This window comes from Mus caroli, unplaced genomic scaffold (assembly GCF_978045245.1).
Source record: "Mus caroli unplaced genomic scaffold, Mus_caroli_1 scaffold_1, whole genome shotgun sequence".
Lineage (NCBI taxonomy): Eukaryota > Metazoa > Chordata > Mammalia > Rodentia > Muridae > Mus > Mus caroli.
Genome location: NW_028227256.1, coordinates 70,179,678 through 70,204,080, shown reverse-complemented (window position 1 = coordinate 70,204,080; position 24,403 = coordinate 70,179,678). Strand labels below are relative to the sequence as shown.

The 24,403-nt window shown below is 43.1% G+C and overlaps 1 long non-coding RNA gene across 3 annotated transcripts in view; it reads right to left on the bottom strand.

Annotated features, from left to right (window-relative positions):
• Positions 1-1,762: 1,762 nt before the first annotated feature.
• LOC115029893 (uncharacterized) overlaps positions 1,763-24,403 on the bottom strand; it is a 175,490-nt gene continuing 152,849 nt past the window's right edge. For 2 of the 3 annotated variants that reach the window (XR_015047645.1, XR_003835471.1), the window contains exons 2-3: positions 16,379-16,495; positions 1,763-2,397 (exon numbers count right to left, since the gene is read on the bottom strand). This is a non-coding gene — a long non-coding RNA (uncharacterized LOC115029893). Of the gene's footprint in view, positions 2,398-14,533; positions 14,940-16,378; positions 16,496-24,403 lie in introns of those variants that run through there. The other variant, XR_003835470.1, reaches the window with a different exon arrangement.

The following is a 24,403-nucleotide window of genomic DNA, read 5'->3' as shown; positions in this document are numbered from 1 at the left end:
GGTTGCAGACATCATGTGAGTGCCACTATTGCACTGTTGCAGATACCTTGCCATGCTGGTCACTGTCGTTATTGCAGCTGTATAGGATTGCTTAATTGCTCAATCCCTTCACAGTTTGCATAGTATTTTTTGGAACCATGAGAGTAAAGACGGCAGGAAAGAGGCTTTCAGGTTGGAACCAGCTTGAACCACATGAGGCTTGTATCCTAAGTGTCCAGTGTCTTCAGCAGTAGGGACTCACCTTCACTTAATCCCTGAGAGACAGTCAAGGGCTAAACTGATCATTTACATTGCTGCAGGAGTAACTTGTACTATCCTGAGACTTTATCAGACAACCTTGATGTTAACTGTCTCACCTCCTGCCTGCTCCTGTCTTCTACTGTACTGACCTTAGTCTCTCCTACCCAGTTGGAGCCTCTCCATTTCTCATTAGCCCATCTGTATCCTGCCTCAACCCAACCTATTTTTCTTTTATGTTTTCCAGGTTTCTGTGGCTAATCCATGTTGTGTATTCATATATCTGATGATTTGGAACTAAGAACCACAGATGAGAGAGTATATATGGTGTTTGACTTTATGGGTTATTTCATTCAAGATAACATTCCATCCATTAACCTACAGATTTCATGATTTAATTTGTATTTACAACTGAGTCATATTCCACTGTCTATATGTACCCCATTTTCATTATCCATCTGTCAGTTGAAGGCATTTAGGTTCTTTCCATTCCCTGGTTATTATGAATAAGGAAGCAATAAATATGGCTGTAGAGTAGAATGTCCTTTGAGCATATGCCAAGGAGAGGCATGGCTGAGTCAGATGGTAGAGTGATTTTTAGTTCATTAAGGATCCTCCATACTGTTTTTCAGAGGGCTTGCACCAATTTGGCTTCCCACCATCAGTGAAGAAGGGTTCCTCTTTCACCACAATGTAGCCATTATTACATTTCAGTTATTGTGTTGAGCTTAGACATTCTGATCAGAGTAAGATGACATCTCAATGTTGTTTTAATTTTTAACTTCCCTAATTGCTAGAGATGATGAACACTTATTGAAGTATTTATAGCCATTTTTAATTTTTCTATCGAGTACTCTTGATTTAAATATCTAGCTCATTTTTTAAATTGGGTTGTTTCCTTGACTCTGTTTTTTTTTAATTCCTTAGTTAGCAAGTTTTTTTTCATATTCTGTGGGTTTCTATGCCCACTTGATTGTCTCCTTAGCCTTGCAGAAGCTTTTTAGTTTACTGGGGTCCCAGTTGTCAATCATTGGCCTTAATTCCTTGGCAAATGGAGTTCTGTTCAGAAAGGCCTTCCTATACCTGTAGGATATTGTTTGTTTGCTTGCATAGTCAAGGATTAAAGGGAACTAGTGACTTCTGGAAGAAGGATTAGCCTTTCCCAGAGATGAGCCCCTTATCTGATGTCCAATGATGAGTGGTCAGCCCTGAAACCACAAACACACAAATAAGCAAAAAGACTCAGCAATTGTGTGTGTGTGTGTGTGTGTGTGTGTGTAATAACACATACATGCACACATATAGAAAAGGTATGTAACAATAATTTTAAAAAAGGATATCAACGTGAGAGTGAGAGGGATCCAAGATGTATATGAGGGAGGATACTTGAGGGAGAAAAGGTAGGAAGAAAAGTGATATTATTCAGTTTCAATTAAATAAACAAATTTTTGGAAAACACTTCTTGAGAACAGAGCATTTAATTGGAATTTAAAAACAATAACCAACATAAAATTGGGGGTTGAAATTTTATATACTATAAGACAAGTACAATTTGAAATATCTTCCATAACATAATTTCCACAGGCACTCCAAGAGAGAATTTTCATAACTAATAAAAGCATGATGCACATAAATGAATCAGTTGATGATGTCAGCATTAAATATATTAAACATAAAACACAACCTTGAAGAAAATTAAAGAAAAAATTTTAAATTAAAGTGCTCTTCACAAAACTAGTGACATGGTGATAAATAAATGCACATGATTATATATCAAAAATAATTATTGTTATGAATGTGCATCTTTTTATTAGTATTTATTAGCATTAATTATACATAGTAGTAGGCTTCATTATTGCATTTTCATGCATATATAATATATTTGAATCATGTCTATTCTTCATTATTCTCTCCTTTTACTTTCATGGTTAGTTTTTGTTGTTTTGTTACTCAGTCAGTGATTTTAATTAGAATTGTTTACAGGAACATGGGTAAGATGATATTTACAGGACATGGGACAGCAGTTATATCATATCACTGAGGAAAATCTCTCTGTTCCTTCCCCCTCAGCAAGCTTGTTTAACTGTCTATCAATCCTTACGGAGGGGTGGGGCCTCATGAGATCCTCTCCATCCTTGAAGGAATATTGACGGGTCTAAGCTGTACAGGTAAAAAAACAGAGAATCACATCATGAGTACAATCGCCATGTGTAGCTTCTAACCTTTCCTGGCTCACATTCTTCTGTCACGTTCACTAAACATTAGACTGGGAGATATAGATGTTTCGTTGATCAGGATTCATTCAGCCCTCAGTCATTCTCAGTACTTTTCCCAGTTCCCTGAGTAACTGCTACCCACAAAACAGAAAGAAACGTCTCCAACCAAAATCAATAGCATTAGTCCTTGGACCTAACCATAAATATTTAGAAAGCAGTTTGACAGGCAATGATTAATTTTTTAATATTAATAATTTTTTGTTTTTTAAAGTAAGCTCTTCCTGGATAGTCCCAGCTGGCCTAGAATTCACTATATATCAGCCTGGACTATAACCTGAAGCAGTTCTCCAGCATCAGTTATGAGCAAAGAACACCATGCCAGAGTAAGCAATCCATTTTGTGATTTCAACTCAAAGGATATGCATATTCTACTTTAGGTTTTGGAGGAAGAACTTTACAACTGAAGCTAGTCTTGATTGGAACTATATTATAAGCTCCCAACAGGATAAAACCTATTTTCTTTATAAATGAATTAAAATAATTATTTTGCAACAATCTTTTACCTCTGAAAGAACAACCAATGTTCAACCTTCCTAATACTGTGGCCCTTTAATATAGTTCCTCATGCTGTGGTGACCCCAATCATAAATTTATTTCATTGCTACTTCATAACTGTAATTTTGCTACTGCTATAAATCATAATGAAAGTATCTGATATGCAGGACAGTTGATATAGACCCTCAGTGCAGGTCACATGTTGAGAACCACTGCTTTAGACAAAAGAAACACAATAAAAGTATAAGAAGGGGGTGCTGCTTCCTCTAGGCCATGGAAGTGGAGGGGAAAGAGACCTGAAATTCACTTTGAGGGTGAAGGACCCTAGCGTGTAGTTGTCTCGCGACCGAGGAACCAGAAGACACAGTTCTCTTCTCTTTTGTTCTACATCTTGGATGCTCTGCTGAGGCTGACTGGACCCAATTGGAAGCAGATGACAGAAACACACTGATGTCACTGTTCGAAAGCTACCCAGGACTGAAAGCAGATTAGGGAAATCTTGGGGCATAAGCAGGAGGCATCTAGTAATCCAAGGGTGATTTTATACTGGTTTCATGTGTTTAACTATGAATTTCTATTCAGGTTCAAAATTACATAGAGACCAATTATTTAAGGCAAAGGCATTTACTAGCATGGGAGATTTAGAACCCAAATTCATACTTCATTGAAATGTCTACAGGCCACTCTCCTCTATCTATATAATACTCCAGTGATCCATGCACTATGGTTCTCAAAAAAGCAAAGTTGAATTGATAAACATAAATAACAAGGTTTTTCTTATCATAAGTAGTGTCTCTCCCCTCCCCCCGAAAAAAAAATCCCTCCAGGCCATATCATGGCATAGAATATTACTTTCTACAAAAGTCTTCTAGGACTAGCAGAACCGTTCAAAGGGGTGGAAGGGGTGTTCATCTTTGTTTCTTTACTTCTTTCATCACCCTCCCAAGACCCTGTCCACCCAAGTGCTACAACCTGCAGGTCCTGAGAAGGCCTACTCCTTCCACATTCTTCCCAACACTTGCCATTGGCATTTTAGCAGATATTTTTATTGTATTTTAGATCTAAAACTAATGCCTGGGATAGGGAGATGACTTGGTTGGTAAAGCCATATAAGCATGAAGATCTGAGTTCAGTCTCCAGAGAACACATCAAAATAGATGATGATAGATAGATAGATAGATAGATAGATAGATAGATAGATAATAGATAGATAGATAGATGATAGATAGATAGATAGATAGATAGATAGATAGATAGATAGACAGACATATAGTTGTACATGATAACACATATCTGTAATCATAGTACTTAGGAAGTGAAAAAAAATTCCTGAGGCTCACTGACCAGCTAGCCCAATTTAATAATGGAACTCTAGGCCTGTGAGAGAATCTGTCTCAAAAAAAAAAAAATAAGGCATATGCTCATGATGAACAACACTGAAGTCACCCTCTGGCCTCTACACATATGTATACATACTTATACATGTGTCTACATACCTGTATGCACACACACACATATACAGTTTTTTAAAAATATTCCTGTAAATTCAACCTATATTTCATTGGTTACCTATCAGACCTTTTTCTATGTATATTTATTCGTCATTTGAATGTCTTTGTTAGTTATGTCTCCCTTCTTCATTGTGAATTGCAAAGGCTCTTTATATGAATGATATGGGTAGTAAATATTTCATGTGTCTTCAGTATGGTATTTTTAAGATCTATAACGTTCAATGTCTGTGGAAACACATTTATCAATATTTGTTTTTGCAGATTTCTTATTCCTTCTCTTGATGCCATGAGTAAAAACTCCTTCACATCAAAATGGTCTCTTTGTAGTTGAGCATCCCTGGCCTCTTTGTTCCAGAGATCCAGAATGACAGCATACAATATCAGTGAGCTCAGAAACCAACAAGAGAAACACAGAAAATGCAAATTGCTAGATGCAAGCAAACAATGGAGAATGTTACTCTCAGCATCAAAGGTGAAGAACAACTGTGACCTTGCGAAATAAAATATCATCTTGCCCTATTGTTAAGTCTGATTGGTCTCAAGCAGGCCTCCAGCACGGGCAGAGAAGGCTCCCAAGAGATGAAGTTTGTCAAAGCCTCAGAGTTCTGGACCTGGACCTGAAAGCTTCCCCACCCCCAGGAGGGGCCACAGTCTCTCTCAGATACAGGTGCGTACAAGTCCCAGCAGTGTTAATAACATGGTTAGGTAAGCTCTTGTTTCTGAGTGATTGAAAAGCAACTGTTTGACCAAAAAGGCTATGTTTCAAAAGTGTAAAGCAGGAGGCATGAGAAGTGAAGAAGGAAAAGCTACCCACTCCCAGCCACACGCACCTGGCAAAGCCCCCCTCCCAAGGGACCACTCCTCCCTGGACAGCTGGTGGTTCCCACCCCCGCCCCAGGCCTGGCCCCCAGCCATAGACATGCTCCAAATGATGTCTATCCTACACGGATCTTTGCAGATGCTATTTTGATAAAACTCTAATCCTTTCCCTGCTCCTCTGCCATTAACCCTCAACCCCCTGCCTTTGTGTCTGTGAGCCTGTGTGTTTGGTGAAAGGAGGGGGCAGGAGACAGGGTAGCTTCAGAATCAGCAAACACAGTCTCCAGTTTCATGGGGCTGGAGCAATGCAGGGAAATGGATGTCTGGTCTCAGCTATTGGAGACAGACAGAGGCTGGAGAGAGAGAGCAAGAGGCCACCCTATCTGGCCTTCTGCTGTCTGGAAATGCAAAACAAGACAGGTAGCATAGAATACTAGGAATGTACAGACCTGTCTTTTCTAGGTATAAACACAGATTTCACTTTCTCCTCCTCTCCTCCACCCCCCATGGAGTTGCCAGATGAAGGATTTCATGCGTTGTACTTTGGTAAATAACAGAAATAATGTATGAGGCATGGTAAGTAGGTAGGTAGGCAGATGGCTGATAAATAGATACATTTGTTGTTTATCTAACTTTAAACTCGAACTATATGGGATGGGGCAAACTTGATAGCATTTTAACTAAATCTGGCTTGTGACCTTATAGACCTTCCACTAGATACATCCTGTCCCCTCTTCCTACTCCCTGGTCTTCTAAAGGCTTGGGTAAGCTCAATGGGACAGCACTTGCTTAGCATGCACAAAGCCCTGAGTTTAACCTGCTCCCAGCATTGAAAATAAAAACCTCTTGTCAACAGTACTAGTCACAGTAGCTCACATTATAGTTCACTCTGCACTTACCTGGGCACTCTACTCTTAGACAGATGCTTGTGTTTCTTCCTGCATATGAATATGAATTGGAGCTGGGGGGGGGGGGGTGTCGCTCAGTGGCTGAGAACTTACCTAGCATGTACAAGACCCTCTGTTTGGTCCCAGATCCTAAAACCACAACAAATGTGTATGAATGTTATTAATGCACTATGCACACAACCCAGTAAAATATGAATTTTTTTTCCTCATTTTATTTATTGCAATAAGAACAATGATAACAGCCTCAGTTCCTTGAACTTCAGTGAGCCACCTCCTGCCTTCAGGCCACTGAATCCTGCTGGCTGCTCCATTGCCTCACTGCCACGGATCAGGGTGAGTGCCTAAGATTCCCTTCTGCCAAGAAGGGACATTGTCAAAGCTGGCAGCAGCTGCTGACACAAGCAACTCTTGCAGCCTCCCCTACACCGCCCCCCTTGCAAATTCCACCCATTATTTCCCTCTTGGAGCTTTTAAAAGCCCAGGTGTAGGAGCTTTGTCAGAGGGGAATTTAAAAGATAAATAAAACAAAATCCCCTTGGCCTGGAACTGAGTTCTAACTTGGGGGAGGGGGAGAGCTTTGAGGATTTGGCTGTCCATGTAAGGAGACAATGGCTACTTCTTAGTCCTGACTCCAAAACTAGGGAAAAGTTGGAGTGTATGGCAGGGATGCTCCCACTTTTACATCAATAGAACTACTAAGCTCTACTAGAAATACCCAGTGAAGTTAAACTCATAAAGGTGAACAGGCATAGACATAAAGCAGCCAGTTAGGTGAAATTCATCCTCACTTTCCAAGGCCAGCTCAGTGACAGTAGCAAGAGTTCTGGGAGCATCACTATTTCTACCTACAAGCTAGTGCTAATCACTACAACACTGCATCCGTGTCCATGGATGGGTAATGACAGCAGTATTGAATGTCACTGTAGTGCCTGGCATGCAGGAGGCCGAACTCTGACAACTGGAAACATTTACTATCAAGAATTTTGACATCTTTCAGGACAGCCAAGGCTCCACAGAGAAACCCTGTCTCAAAATATCCAAACCAAACCAAACCAGAATGCCAAAGAACTCTGAGGTCTCCTATTTCCTTCTCCCTTTACCTTTAGTCCAAAATATCTGAATCTCTTCTTTGACATTCAGCGCTGTAGATTCCTAAAGGTTATATCCCTTCTTCAATCTCCCTTTCCCCTACCCTTCCAGTTCCAAACAATTTTAGAACTTCATGCCTGCAGGCTGGGAGGATGACTTACTCAGTAAAGTGTCTGGGATGCAAGCCAAAGGACCTAAGGACACCCCCAATGCTCATGCTAAAAGTGGGGGAAGCTGGATACAATGAGACATATTTGCAAACTAGTAGATCCTTAGAGCTCACTGGCCAACCATCTAGCTGAATCCATGAGAGACTCTGTAAAACAAACAAAGGTGGAAGACAATGGAAAAAGATATCTGACATTAATCTTTGGCCTCCACATATGTGCACATACATGTGCAGGCATATATGAGTGCATATATACACCAAGAAGAAGAAAGGAAGAGGAGGAGGAGGAGAAGGAGAACAAGAACAACAACTATTATTATTAGTAATATCATTATTATTATTATTATCATCCAGGCTTGGCCTGGGTTTCTTAGGTACATCAGGGTAACCCTGGTCACAACTATGACAGAGTGGATCCCTCCACTTTGCCATCACGGGTCTGTCATCTAGGTAGCATTTTCCATCAGCCTTTCTTATCTCACCTTAGCTTCCTAGGAGCCCTTTTCTAGAATCATTCTGACGTTTGATCCAGTAACCCAGACTAAAGCCATGCTTAGTGCCAGCTATAGCCAAGAGTGTTTCATAACCATTTAGTATCCTTGGGCTGAGGGATGGAGCCATGAAAACTCACAGGAAGCTAGAACAGTTCTCCAAACTCACCGTCTCAGTAATATGTTAGTTTGGTTGTCTGGATTGAGGAGTCAAGCTGCCTTTTGAACCAGCAACTGTCAAAATTTGCCTCTGGGCAATTAGGATATGCAAGCTAGTACAAGAAGGTGCCATTTTGCATGGCTTGTGCCCATCTAAATAGTCCACTAACATTCATTAATCTGTGTTCTGTTTATTCAACAAGCATCTAACGTCAGGTCCTACAGCATGCCAGTCGCCTGAGACAACTCATGACCTCAGTTCTAGCTGAAGAAATACCATGTACAAATTCAAAGACACAACTGTTGCTGCCCCTTCTGTGCTGGATGAGAACTCATACACGTCCTTCCCAGATTCCCATGCTGTCTGTCCATTCATCTCTACCATTCACTACTGTTCTTGGTTTCACAATGCTAGCCTTATATTGAAGGAAGTTATGTTGTATGCATCTGACCCTCAAACCTCATGCTCCTTGAGGTCAGAGGCCATAATTGACTAAATACGGTGACCCACTAAACAGTCAAATACTTTATATATAGGAGTTCCATCAGTATTTTCTGAACCTGTTATTGCCATCACTGCAGTGTACTTATATATTATGTCTATATATAAATATTATGCATATACATACAGATTATTAGTTATATGAATTTAGACTCCTCTGGGATTCAGATTCTAAGAGAAAACAATGGTCCCTTCCCACACAACTGCTGGAAAAAATTAAAAATATATATCAAGTTCATAGAACAACTCCTAATACCTCTAATTACTCTGGAAATATATTAAACTTAATAATAATGCCAGCATGTTGTATTCTTTTCATTGTAAGTTCCTTATTAAAATCTGAGAGTAATATACCTGGATCTGCAGGCAGCAGAAAGAGACTGCAAGTCACTGGGCTTGGCTTGAGCTTCGGAACCCTCAAACCCCCGTAGCCTAATGACTCACTTCTTCCAACAAGGCCACACCTCCTAATAGTGACACTCCCTGTGGGTCTGGGGAGGGGACATTTTTATTCAAATCACTACAGATGACAAGGTTCTTATCCAAAAGGAATATGACATCTTTATCTATGTTTCCTGTCGCACAATTTAGTTTGCAGTTCTTTCATAGAGTCATAGGTCTGCAAGATGAAAGACCTACAACATGACGGCAGAGGAAGGATTATGGGATACTTCTGACTCCAAGAGAGCTAGAGATGAGGCTACATCAATCAGTTCTGTGGCCATAGGACCTCCCTAAGACTTGCTACTGATATATTTTTCATTTTAGAGAGAAAAAAAAAACAGTTCTTACTTGTAGTTTCCCATGATAACTGTTCTTTTCTTGCTCTCTCTCCAAACCAAAATTCCAGTAACTTGGACTCTAAGATCCCAAGAGTAACCACATCGTCCACGTGCTTGAACAATTGATTGTAAGAGCCAGGCCTGCAAAGCACCAGTCTAAATGCTGCTAGGACCATCCATGGGCTTCTGAACTGGCAACAGAGGAGCAAACCCCCTGGACTCCCATCCCAGTATAATACCCATCTACCATTAACAGTATCTGACCCCTTGGACACATCAAACCAGTTCCTCAGGGGCCTGGCCTTCTTATGACCTGGCAAGCAGTGCCTGTAATAAGGCTCAGGGTGTCTTTTCAGATAGCAGCTGGAGAAGGTAATGCTGCCAGGGTCAGAGAGGACAAAAAAGGGAGAGTGTTCTGGAAGAGGAGCAGAAGGGAGAAGAGACATTGATGGACTACAACAGTGAATGTTTTTTAAAAAAAAAAAAACACCCCTCCCCAGCCTTTGTTCCCTGGAGATCTTCCTTTTAGTCTAAAACTGCTCTGGCTCAAGGGACGCATAGGAAACTTGTGTCTTCCAATGTGAAAAAGAAAAGGAAATAGCATCCCTACCTCTCTCTCCTCTTCCCTTTCCCCACTGCTACCAAATAAAATCTCCTTCCAAGTGCTTCCCAGCATGAGCCACCAGGAACTAAGAGCCACCAGGAACTCCTGCTGTTCCCAAATGCAACAAACACTGGCTGTCCTTGAAGCCGTTCACAGAGACAGCTCTCTTGTGTCCAATGACACAGGCTTGTGATTGAGTCATGTGGTCCTCGGTCACATACTATGGGTTGTACTTTATACTCAATGGAGAACAAATCTAAGGACTTTATAACAAGAGGGCTTGAGGTTAGACAAAGGATGCAGCTAAGATCAGAAGATGAAAAGGCCCTAAGCCTTCTTCCTGGGAGAAGAAACTAAAAGCCTTGGAGTCAATCTCACCTGCCATAAAACCTTGGCCCTGGGCAACTGGCGCCAACCTTTAATACTCTCAGTTATGTTAACTGTAACACTGAGGCCCAGCCTTACCACATGTATATCAAACTTGGCTTAAGGTTTATCTGTACATGGTAATTGTAATCGAACTTGATATGTAAATAGACTGTACTCTACTCTCCTCTGTCTCCACCAACTCCAAGTAGCCAATCATTCAAGCCATGTTTAAATAAGAGAGATGCTAGCTGTAAACAACCAGGCTGTCTCTGCACTTCACTTCTGTTTTCTGTATGCCACTCTTCTCTGGCTTTAAATATAGCCCAGCATGTTGTGGTAGGAGGCATTCTGAACTACTTTTGGTCTGGGTTACTATCTGAGTCCAGGATCATAAACCAATTAAGATTGCAAAGCATCTATTTGTTGTAATTTTTCTCTTTCAATGCATCCTGTTTCTGAAGGGTCATGAGAAACGAAAGATTTGAATAGATTTTGTAAATTATCTCTGCCTTCCCTCCACTAATGGGAAAAAAAAGACAAAGAGTAGATGAAGCAACTGCAGAAGATGGAACAGCATCAAGAGGATGCTCATATGAGAAATCATATCAAGAGAAATCTATGAGATAGAGAAGCATCTATCTCAGTTTGAGAGAGAGAGAGAGAAGCTAGCTCAGACCCATGGTCATGACACAGGAATGGAAGGAGGAGGCTGGGGGATAAATCCACTTGACCACTAGGCCATTCACTTGGCTCTGAGGTGTGAACACACAGTCCTATAAAAGGGAAGGTTAAGTTGTCACCTGAACACAGTGATTGCTTACAAGTCCCTAGAAGCCTCACAGGAAGGAGTCTGCCTGCCCCCTCCTCCAAGAAATCCAAAGCAGAAGCGCCCAGCCCACAGGGACTATGTGGAATTCTTCAGGAACTTCCTCTGGCCCCTCCCTCATGAGTCCCCTGGCCACCCACTCCCTGGGCTCTGTGCTATGGAGAGCCAGTTATTTCCCTGGCAGACAAGAGGCTGGAGAATTCTCTGGAAAACCTTAAGGATCCATGGAAGAGGTCTATAGATTCTAGTATTTAAGGGTCTTCCCATGAGAACTACCACTTGCAGCTTAATCAGCCCAAATGATAGAACTTGAATAAGTAAACCCCAACAGCCCCCAAAGCCCTGCTAGCAAGCACACACTCCAATCCATTTCCCTTAAATTATAAAATGCAGCTGACATGCAAAGAGTGTGGACCTGCACAGCTCAAGTAATTATATTAAAAACACCTGTGGCTCCCACTTGACTTAAACAAAATCTCGCCAATCATTTTGAATGTTTGCAAGTTCCTGCCTCATTGGGTTCTCCCCTGTTTCAAAGAAACCGCTATGACCAATTTCATTTTCATCTTTTTTTTTTTTTTTTGGTTTTGCTTTTTTTGCTTTCCTTTGTAATTTTGCCACACATGCATGTGTCTTCAAACAATCCATTGTTTCATTTTGCTTCTTTTGAAGTTTACATAAATGGAGTCCTGGTGTATTTAGTCTATGATCTGCTGCGTTTGCCCAACATCACACATTTGAGGTTGAGCCACACTGAAATGTGTATGGATACGTACTCTTCCGTGATGGACAGAGCAATGTTGTATGACCATCCTGCCATGTATTTATTCATTCTTTTGGGCATGGATTTGGGTTGTTTCTTTGGCTCACGTTGTTACGAAAACCAACATGTTGGTAGACTTCATGTGTGTTCCCACTCTCTCTGCATCATATATTCTTGACTCTGTATGCATAGAAGCTAGGGTATAAATTTTGCCCATGCTCAACTGTGAGAAACAATGTGAAAGAATTCCAGTGGTGAGATGAGCCTTCTTCCTTTCTACTCCACCATCTATGTGAGAACTCCTCAAGCTCCACATACTTGCCGACCCTTAGTATTGTCAGGTGCATTAATTGCTGTTAGTCCTAGAGAGGAAGTGGTCCGTTGTCTCCAAAGTATGAACAGGTGGAGGAAATCCATGCTGGACCAAGTAAGATGGAGGTTGGTTGGTGGAGGCTTAAATGTCTCTACATGTGTGTTCCTTAGCCAGATGAGGATGTCTGGCTAAGGTTGCCCGCTTGGAGTACCTTTTTCAAATCCAACTATTCCAGCTTTCACCAGAAATAGCCAGGTTAGAATAATCTTATCTTTGGATAAGATTCCAGCTTCCCCTGCTCCCTTCCTCCTTCTGTTTCTTTCCCTCTCTCCTTTTACTCTCTCCTTTCCCCATTTCTCTCCCTTTTTCTTCTCTTGCTTACCTCCCTCCTTCTCTCTCTATGGCCCCCTCTCCCTCCTCCCTACCCTCTTTATTTACTGCTTAGCTCTCATGTGCCAGAAGTCAGAAGAGTGTCCAATACCCTGGAACTGGAGTTACACATGGACAACTACTATATAGGTGCTGCGAACTGAGACTGAGTCCTCTGTAAGAGCAGCAAGTGCTCTCAACCAGAGTCATCTCTCCAGCTCCAACTTTTCTTAAAACGACGTTTTATAGAAAGAAGACTGTTCTTTGTAAGCCTTGGGAAACAGTTTACATTCCAGTAGTTTATTTTGAGGATATGGCCCAGAGTAAAGAAGAGGAAAAACTAAGATAAGGATATTGTGGTGGTTAATGGAAACTATCCCTGTAGGCTTATGGTGAGTAGCTCTATTAGGAGGTGTGGCCTTATTGGGATAGGTGTGGCCTTGTGGGGTTTCAAATACTCAAGCCAGGCTCCCCATCTCCCTCCCGTGTGTGTGTGTGTGTGTAGATGCATGTATGTATAGATATCCATATGGAAGCTTCTCTCTGTATTTTCTACCAGGAGGGGGGGAACATATCATTATCTCAGTTCACTAGACTTACCTGGTCCCTAACCACAGGACATACCTATGATGATCAGAGTTCTTTGCAAAGTGCAGTAGTTCTCAGGGAAGTATAGGTGGGACAACTATAGGAGTAGTCTTCGCTGTCTAGGAGTTATGTGTATGCACAAGGTACCAAACAACCAATTAGAAACTCAAAGAGTGGAGTCATCTAACTTCTTTACTCCCACGGGAGAAACATGAATCAGATTATAAACTCATTGAAGAATGACTAATAGCACTTTAGGGATGAAAGATTTGAAATCATGTCTAATCCAGGGTTTCTCAAAATGTAGTTTCTGGGACAGCAGTACCAACATACAGAAACATTCATAACTGCAAAATTTTTTTTGTCTTCATCTAATTTTACTGATTCAGAAATTCTGGAGGAGAGCCCAGTGATGGGAATTTCAAGGAGTCTCTTATGTGAATGTTGTGGACATTTAAGTTCAAGACCACCCATCTAAAATTATCCTGTTGGAGTAGGAAGGAGGAACATTGGTAAATCTCAGAGCACAGCATCGTGCAAGAATGTGCATTCTCATACACATTGCCATTGTTCACACTTCTGTTTTCTTCTTCTGAGAAAGGGGCAAGAAAATTCTTAGCATTGGCTATCCCAAAACTAGGGTTTGAGATTTGAATTGAACTGTTCCTTTGTGCAAAGCTACCCACTGTGCATCTGGGTCCGTGCCACCTTCTAGGCTCCCAGAGCACACTGGGAGTATTTCAAAAGCTGTACTCTTCATACCAATTGATAGGGAATGTCTATATTAACTTATGATTATTTGCTTATAGATGTATTCTCTGTATCTGGTGTAAGTTCTAAAGAATACGATTTGAGAGCAAGTTTGAAAGTTCTGATTTGGTTCTTTAGCGTTTATCTGGCATATGGGAGATAAGCAGTAAGTAGGGTAGGGAGAAGGGAGAGAGGGGTATAGAGATAGAAGGATGGAGTTAAGTGAGAGAAGAAAAAGAGAGAAATGGAAAAGAGAGAGAATAAAGGGAGAGAGGGAAAGAGACAGGGGGAGGAAAGGAGCAAAGAAAGCTGGAATCTTCCAGAGATAAGATCATTCTAACCTGGCTATTTCTGGCGAAAGCCAGAATATTCTTGAATAGTTAAACTTGAAAACCATACTCCAAGTAGGCAACCTTAGCCAGACCTCCTCATCTGGCTAAGGAACACACACGTAGAGACATTTAATCCCCCACCAACCAACCTCCATCTCACCTGGTCCAGCATGGATTTCCCCCAGCTGTTGATACTTTGGAGACAACTGGCCCAGTACTTTTGGGAGAAACTGGAAACTACTCAGCAACTCCTGAGAGAGTCTCAAGGAAGTTGATGTGCATACACACAGGAGATGGCATGGGAACTAGTCCCAAAGGTCTGTGGGCTGAGGGACTTCTCCATTTGACTGAATCTTAACAGCCATGTTGACACTACAGAGTTGCAAATGTGTCTCAGAAGAGAGGAATCTCTGGAGAACTTAAGAAGTAGCCACGGTTTCTTGGATTCTGACTTGGAAAAGATGTTAGTTGATACACCATGATGCAATAGGGTTTGATATTTCAGAAGGTCCAGATGGAGGAAATTCACCTCTGTTCCAGGAGAGGAGATGGGAACAAGAGAAAGCGGACCACATTTCTGATAAAATCTGGAAGATAAGGTAGTTTTCAGGTCAACATAATCCAGCCAAGATGGCAGGAGGATGTACCCAAATATCTCTGGGGATTGGGGGTGGGGGGCGCAGTGACACTTTCTCCTCTCACTCCACCCACTCCCTTTCCCCAGTGATCAGGAAATGGCATCATGAAAGACAAACTGGTGTCCTCATGTCTGCAGCCTTGGGACTTTCCTAAATGGAGAGAGAATTCTTATTTCTGGAATTTTTCAAAATCTTTGTGTTGGATGTCTTCCCCAGTCCCAGCTTCCAAGTTGGAGTCGAGAATAAATGAAAGTCAGAATTTGCTGAAAGTGGGAGAATGGATTTAGTGACCTCTAAAGGACCCCATCAACAGAGGTACTCAAAAAAAAAAAATAGGCAGATAGGAAGGAGGCAAACGATGCAGGAGATACTGGAGGGGCCAAAGGCAAGCAGTGAGTCTGAAAAGTTCACATGGGAGTGATTAGGAGTCCAGTGGTCCACTCAAAAATGGAGCAGATATTTATGCTACCTGTCACCGTCTGTGCCAAGCCCCTGCCCTCTAACCATTACCATGTACTGAGTAATAGATAGGCAGACACCGGAAGTGGCAGTTCTATATCATTTTACCAAAAGACCTGTCAGGGAACATATCTGGGCACTATGACATATATAATCTTCCCCCAAAACCCCCTTGTTAGTTCCAAATGAGTGTCTGTGGTACAAGAAGGATAACTGGCACACCCTGTGTGATTCTGGTATAGTTTATAGTGCTAAGATCTGTGTTCCTGTCGCATGGCACTAAGAGGCAGTGTTAGTGCTGTGATCAAGTTCACAAGAAAAGTAAAGAAAAGGTGATAAAAATAGCAGCAAAGGAGGCTGAGCCTTTCCTCATACCATAGCTGACTGCTGAAGGATGCAAGGCAAATAACAAGAAAACCATTAAAGCTTGAGCTAACAAAGGGAGGAGAAAAGGAGCTATGTGTTTCTTCTTCCTCCCTCCTGCTCTCCCCATCCAACACACACACACACACACACACACACGTTAGTTGTGTTTCTCAAGGAAACCATGACTAATACACCTATCAAGCTCACAGCACAACACATGTATCTTACAATCCCCAAGGGAAGTAAATGCACCATGGCCTTAGGAAATATCCCTCATGCAAATTAAGTGTTTGCACATTCATGCAGAATTGACTTCCAGGAGGAGTCCAACTTCCTCCTCAACGTCACCCTCATCCAGAAGCTCCAGGCTTGGCGACACAGGAAATGACTTGTCATCGTCCTTTTCTGACCCCCCAGGGAAGGAGAGAGAGGATGCAGAAGGTATGCACCCCATTGTAAACCCCAGGGCAGAACTATAGGGGTGGCCATGGCTTTGTGCACTAGGTCTTTGTGTTCAAGAGGGGAGTTATGTGGTTAATTTCACTGATGCAGACATAGCCTACCTCTACACCAAGGCAGGAAGCCGACATCAACCTGTGCAGGAACATGGATTAATGACATCCAAAAGTCCAACCATCTCTCGTCTGCCTTTCTTCAACCACATTCTGATGAATGTGCCACTGTATAAGAGACAGAAATGGTTTTCACTCAGAGAGAAGTCTGATTTGACCAGAGTGCCATTTTTTTTAAAAGATTTATTTATTTATTATATGTAAGTACACTGTAGCTGACTTCAGACACTCCAGAAGAGGGTGCCAGATCTTGTTACGGATGGTTGTGAGCCACCATGTGGTTGCTGGGATTTGAACTCTGGACCTTCGGAAGAGCAGTCGGGTGCTCTTACCCACTGAGCCATCTCACCAGCCCCAGAGTGCCATTTTTAAAGATGAGAAAACTTCAAGTTGAAATCCAGTTGCCAGCTTCTCTGCCCCACACCCTAAAGCATCAAGCACACTTTGGCACATTTTTGCACAGTAGCCACTAAGCTGAAACTAGGCAGACAGGGCAATACTTAAACTCTGCTGATTCTCATGGTCCCCTGGGATTTTATGGTGGCCTGCTTCTATTGTCTACTGTTAAGCCTATGGAAGCTTGCCCTTCACAGTCCTGAACCCCCAAGCCTCTGAAGAAAGATCTTGCCTATTTGTGTAGGGTCCTCAGCAAAACTCTGCCTGGCACACTCAATACTTTCATTCTAAGTGGGTGAAGTACAGAATCCAGGTATATGTAGATGATAATGTGACTTCTAGCGTGGTAGGCAGAATCAGCATGCAGAGAAAGCAAGAAGGGACCGCACTCTGAGAGAACAACTCAGCCTTGGGCCCAGAGGGAGAGATCAGAGTGGAGGTGTTGGGGCCAAGAAGTGCTTCTTGGAAATTTTCAGATGACAGCTTGGTGTACCTGGAGAAGGAAGGAGTGGGGTGTGTGTGCTATGCCTTAGGACTCATTTAAAGTCACACAGTAGAAAATGCCTAATGCTCTCTTGGGCCCCTAAGGGCCAGGTTGGTGGAAGGGGAGGAGCTAGAGCAATGATGGAAGTCAGTTCAAAAGGGAGAAAGAATTGGAACAAACACCAGTCATCCTGGTCGCCAGCCTCTAGATTACTTTTGTGTTTGCAGCCAGCTCTGTGCTCTTCCTAGAGCTGTTAAGTGGGTTTCTAGAAGAGATTTCAGAAGAATACACCCAAATGTCCTTCCTCCATCTGAATACACCATCTTCCCTGCCTTTCCCTCTTATTTTATCTCCCATCCCCTCACCTCTCTTCTAGACACACAGCTTACAATGCCCACAGAGCCACCGTGGACTTCAGGAAGTACGACAGAAACTTCTAGAACCCAAGAGAACCTGGGATACATTGCTCCCACTTCTTCCTTTTAATCAGCAATTAACTGAAGTCAAAGAGTAACTTACCAGGTTGCAGAGCTGACCAGAAGCAAAGACTCAAAATTCAGGTTTTAACATGGGTATTGTGATGCATACCTGTAATCCCAGCATATGTGGGCTTGGGGGCAGAAAGGTCAGGAGTTCAGGGCCAACCTTGGCTACACAGTGAGTCTGAGGTTGCCCTAAGCAACATGTAACCCTGTTTCAAAAATCAATTCATAAATAGCCCAGGTTTTAGATTTCCAGATAAAATCCGGAATGCTCAAGAAAGCACAGCTCTGCTGTCAGCCAAATCCCCTGCCAGTACCAATTAGCCCAGTGGCTTTGAGCAGAGGGCTGGAGTAAATGAGAGACTCCATCTATGGCGTGTGTCATTGTGCCAGATGCTGAGCGCTCTATTAAGACAGCTGAATGAAGAGATGAATGTGAGGGTGCTTTGGAAAGTGTTTCTGCCTCTTGAGGCATCACCCCACTCCTGGGTTCCCCAAATGTTTCACAACTGTCGAATTGGCCACCTGTAACTATTGAAATTCACATTAGTGGAGTCGTATAAAATGAATGATTCAGTTCTTTGGAGGCAATTGATCCAAAGAACTTTCAAGGGCACAATGGCTGCCTGTGGTTACAACATGAGAGTCCTGGTCTATACCCTAGCCATCAGAGTAGAGCGTGCAATGGGCAGTGATTTGGGGGTCTTGAGGAACTGGAGGGGTCAGAGGAATTGGAGTGAAGATGAAGCTGTTTCTCTTTGGGCGACTCTGAACAAACCCCTCTCTTCTTCCCCTCAGAGATGTAGTGGGCCTTTTGATGTGAATTAGAAATGGTAAACACTTGTATAAGAAACCCTGAAATGTTTCCCACTGTAACAGAGATCAAGTATACCTCAGTGCTGCCTGCTGGCCAGACCTCTTGAGAACTAAGGCCCCTATAGGAAAGATGACCCACCTAGTGAATCCACCATTCCTCCGTCCAGGACCCTGACAACAAGAGTGCTCAGCAGGAAAGGGAGACTGAACAAAATGGGCATTGATGCATTCCCACCCCATGGTAACCATGAGGACTGAAGTGTACAGGGTAGATCCCTAACCAACAAAGTGGCCCCAACTGGATCTTCAACCTAGGCATTTCAGAGCAGATGGTCTACCCAAGCTTTGGCTGGCTTTGGGTCCCAGCTCCCAGCTCCCAGCTCCCAAAGTTCACAGCCTTTTTCTCAGCACACCAAGGCTGATGGTGTTAAACTGGGGTCTACACTATCAACAGGAAGAGTTCCTTCATTTGGCCTGTGGCTCTCCATCCAGAAGTGTGATACCAAGACACTCTGTGCCTATGCTCCTCCTGTGTTAACTCACTGTAGCTGGGCCTCCCCCTGACTTGGACCCCTCTCTTTTCTGAGGATAGCCAGAAGGTTGCTTCCATTGCCAAGCACAGTGGCTCAGAGAGAATAAAAGAAAGGGAGTAGGAGGCTGTTAAAGAGAAAGAAAAAGGGAGGCAAGGAATCCAAGCAGAAGGGGAAGAGATGAAAGAGCCAAGGAGCTCTTTGAATGATGAAGAATTAGGGAAGAGAGGGAGGGAGAAGCCTCAGCACAAAATGTCCCAAGTTGCAGTGGGTGACATGTCTGCGCGGCTGGTTGCTGGCTCCCCTCCAAGCGCAGACTCTAGCCATCTGCTTGGCCAACTCTTCTTGGTGGCAGCTGGTCAATAGGACCCAGCAGAGACCAGGCAAGAAGCTTGGAGAGCTTCGGGCGGGAGAGATGGGAGAAGAGGGCTGAGCAGGTTATCTTTCTTTCCTCCGAAAGCCCTTGAGTGCCCCTTGACATTCCTTCCTGCCAGAGGTAGAGGGTCTGAGAAGTAGTGTCCCTCAGATTGGGGGAGGGGGGTTTCAAGGGCAGGCTCTGCACACAGAGCTATTTCCACCTTCTAGAAAACTTGCCTTACCACCTAGCATGGAAAGAAATGGGGTGTTGGTGGGAACAGGAGCAGATGCATAATCTAGGGTTTATTTAAGATGAAAGGACGGGCCCTGAGTCCCACCTATTGGAGCCCTCACGTGCCATCCTATCATGCTGATACCTTTCTGTGTTAATGGCATTTCTACGTGGCCATTTCAGCCTCCTCTGATAACAAGGTCTTTTCAGACCTCAGCAGACAACAAGTATGTCAAGAAATGGTTGCTCTGAACCTTCCCAGATGTGAGATTCAGAAGATAACCAGAGGAAGGCCATTTGGTTAAGCGCTTTCAGGCCAAGGAATTACAAGTCTCCATTCTCAGGCTAGCAGCAGATGTCCTTATCCATGATCTCTTCTAACCGAGCACCACATAAAGTCAACAGAGTGTTGCCCTGCTCCATAATAGAATCCAACAGGGTCTCAGGCTTCTCCCATCTCTTCTTACAGCCTGTGTCTTTTCTGCTAATTGGACAGCACTTTATTTCTTTAAATCACCCCAGACTACTTACTTAAACTGATGTTCGTAGCCCTTTGGGATCTTTATCTCCCAGGACTATTTTACAACCTAGGTTGCAAGGTAACTTTTTTTTTTTCACTAATGTTACAGGATTTATAGTCCTATGCATACAAAAACCCCAATGTCTACCAATAGTTTCCCCTTACTCATCACCCCCTGGGGAAGGTGTGCTGATGAAAACCATCACACAGGATGATTCAAGCTTCCCTGAAGTGGCTGAGTTTGTGGGCATGCTCAATGGGAAGCCTCCATTTGCACTTTCCAAACAACTTCACAACTCAATTGTGCTGCCTGAATGGTTCCAAATTTCTCCTACTGAGCCTGATTTCCCTCCTACTTTTTTTTCTTAATTATTAAAAACACAGGCCATCTGCCATCCCAGGAGGAGGAGGAGGAGATGGCCAGAGGGCCATAAACGGATCCTATAATGATGCCAGGCTCATGATGTCTGTTTGCCCTGCCAAGGCAGCCTCAACCATCCCATCTAGATGGATGGTCTCTACTATTCTTCTCTGGGGGATTTCTGTCCCTTTGCTGGAGAAAATCAGTTTAAAAGGATAAATACAAAGTGCTCACAGAATGGGTTAGGAGCAGAGAGGTCACCAAGAGAATCCCACAGAAGTCACCCCACCCTTACTTTCTCCCTTGGAAAGTCTGGCATTTGTATGACTTCCAGTCCCTGCTGACTCTGAAAATTCAGAGATCAGATTTCCATATTAAAGACTTCCACACTTCCTGGCTCTTCAGCATATTCATTTGCCTGAAGATTATAACCCAAGATTATAATCCCATAGTTTGAATGTAGCCAAATTCTACATTGTGTTTCATCCCCCTGTGAGTTCCAGAGCACTGATGGAAATAAAGAGTCTAGCTTAACATGGAAATCTATGCACTTACAAAGGAAGCATTTGGTCTCCTACGAAAAGTTAGTCAATTTAAGAGTCGTAGACACAGGCTTTTGAGCCTTCCTCCACTGACAAAAGACCACAAGGCTTGCAGTGTTACAGAGTTAGAAACTAGACTTTCTAGCCAGCAAGCCCCAGAGTCCTTCCTATTCCAGTTATGGGTTCAGAGGATCCAGACTCAGATCTTCATGAATGTAAGGTAAAGTTCTTACTATACACTCATCTCCCAGATCTGACACCTGGTTCTCACCACACACTTCAACTGGGTTTGAACAGAATAGTAGATTCCTCTTTTACAGCACTATGAACCTAGGTGAGTTACTTAACTGTTTTTTAGTTTCTGAGCTAAACTTTAACTTCTTTGTGCCTCAGTTTTCTTCTTTATAAAATGGATATAATTGTAATACTTTTATCACAGAATTGCTAGAATTATCTAATGAGTTGGTACATACAAAGCTTTTCAAGTAAGACCCAGCATACATGTAATGTTCTCATAGTTGCAGCTAGCTTAAACAAGACACACTTCCAGGGATGGGTTCCTTCTGGCTTGTACCTCAGTAGGATTCCATTTATCTGCCCTGTGTCTGGGCGCCAGACAGTCTTCAGAGTCTGGGATCCTGTCCCTAGAGTTACAGATCAAGGAAGGCATATTGGCATGGGAGGCAAAGTGGCCAGAAGCCCAGGCAGGAGCCAGCACAGTGGAGGCTGGTAGTCTTGAACTCTTCACAGAGCAGGAAAGGTCTCCAGATTCACAGCATAAAGAGACATCAACTAACACTGTGCTTGGGTGGTATAAATGCTACCCAGAATGCATAAGGCCCTGAGTTCCATCCCTAGAGTATCTTAATTAATTAGTTAACTAATTAATCAACCAATCAATGCAATTTAAAAGATCCTAACAGATTTTGAAAATAAAGCTTTGGCTGGAAAGGACCTTACCATCCACAATAGCTGACCACAGTTGAGGGGTAGATCCAGCTCCCACACTTTAGAATCTACGCTGACCTTAGAGACTTGGCTTGGCCCAGGCAATATAGCAAAAGTAAAATCAAGGGCCTTTGGAAGTCAAGTCTTCAAAGCCTCTTTGGAGACTCTGCAATACTTTTTACATGGCAGCCCAAGGCCATAACAGAGTGCATCCAAAACCCAATAGGGGCCTAGATCCAATGTCATTATAAAAGAAAGGGGAGAGAGGTTTGATACAGAGAAGAAAAGAGAAATAAGAAAGGAAACGATATAATGTCGAAAACAGAGGTGGGATTGCTACATGCCAGAGCTTGTTTCAGGTTGTCAGAGACTCTGAGTGTTTGGAAGAGGCAAGAAAGGAGTCTCCCCTTTTCTGCTTCCTTGACCTGCTCTCCTGTAAAGTCACAACTGTCTGGTCTTCCCCATCTCTGCCTTATCTATACCTTGCCATACATCCCTTATCTCTTGGCCCCAGATGTTCTACTCTGTCCATCCATTTCACATCTCATGCTCATGCATGGTCTCATGAAGGATGTGGTCTGTGTTCCCCCCCTCTCCCTTCCCCATTTCCCTGACCACCTGTTCCATCAGCACCAAATGTTATTTATTACCAATCTAACCAACTTCATTTAGGGGACAAACTCCAGCCCTCACCCTCTTCCTGTCTCTTCAATCTGAGGTGGAGACATCTGGAAACAAGTTTAATAAAGTGGCTGACAGGCAGCTAGTTCCTAGAGCTTCTCAGACAGGCCCCTGGGAGCCATTCCACAGAGGAAGCCGGAAGAAGTGGGGCTAATGGACTGCTGGTCTCAAGGAGAATCCATTTGGCTGTTCCAGGATGGACAAGGGCTGCCTCCCCTCCACAACTCACAGGAGGAAGCTGCACCTGCAGAGAGGAAGGGAGAGTGAGTGGCTCCCTACCAAAGGTCCTCTACTCCCTTCCTGCTGAGCCCTCGACTCTTGAGGGAAATACTAAAACTCTCTAAGTCTCTGTCACTCAAAGATAGATTGGACCACATGGATTCACAGACTGCTTTCTAATAGTCTAGAATCCTGGGATTGACCAAAGCCACCTGGTCAGAGACAGACAAAGAGGAAAAGGCCAGCTAGCACCTGTCGAATCACCCGTTGACAGGAATCCTGAATTTTGAGTATTGTCTTGGGACATCAAGATAAATAAAGGAACTCACAGGTTAGAAGGAAAGCTATAGCATGTGTGCAAATCATTGCAAAGTCTCTCGTCGGAGCACAGAGCTATACGACTTTTTCCAGTAAAAAGCCAGTGAGTTTGTAGCCCAGCGGGACTAAGCTTCCATTTGAGGAAAAACAAGAGCCAAGCAAGGCCAGATGCAACGATTGCCCCTAAGCCCTTGGTGGTAACCTGCCCACTCGGACTCCCACAGGAACTGAGGTACAGTCCCAACAAAGTAGGGAAAGAGTCAAAGGAAGCTTTCCTGAGGAAGAACTTGAATGGCATCCTGAATGGAAAGAAGAGGGTGTGGATTGTGTGGGCTTGATGAAAAGTAAAAACAAACAAACAAACAAACCAGGACTCCTTGTTCAGATGTTTCAAGACAGTAGGCACAGAAGATGAAACCAAACCTAAGACCCTTCCCATGCATGATGCAACCTCACACTAGGGCACCCCTTGGATACTTCATGGCATGAGTTCTTTGTCAGTATACTGCCTACACGGGCATCTGCCTATATAAGCTATGTGTTTATATCAGTACATTTCATGCTATCTACTGAAACGATACTTTAGCTCATGAGAAGGTTCGTACATAAAACATTAAAAGTAGGAAAGAAAGCCAAAGGCCATTTCTAAACCCAGCAAAATTAGTCCACATCTCCTCCAGCACCATACACTTCCTGGCTCCCTCAGTATCTTTTAGACCCCTCTCAAAAGAAGATGTGCTTTAAAAAAAAGATTCTCACTTCCCAGCCATACTGAGAAACTCACATTGCCCTCTCTCTACCCTAATCACCATCCCCTTCCCAGCAAGAGTCCAGTCAAGTGGTTTCTACTATGGCTGGGGATTCACTCTCTCACAGTGACTGGGAAACAGCCTCTATCCCCTTTCTCCAGCTAACTAGAGAAGCAAGACGTTATGGGTCCTGCATTGAATCCTGTCTCCCCCAAATTAGCAACTACTTGGAGCTAAAGGTAACAATCTAAAGAGGGAAAATCTGGTATAAACCTGGGGAGACCTGGCGCTGCAGATAGCAAAGAGTCATTAATAGCACCCACTCCCAGCTTTCTGATTGGAAAGCGGGTATTTTAGTTCTTCCATTGAGGTGACTTTCCT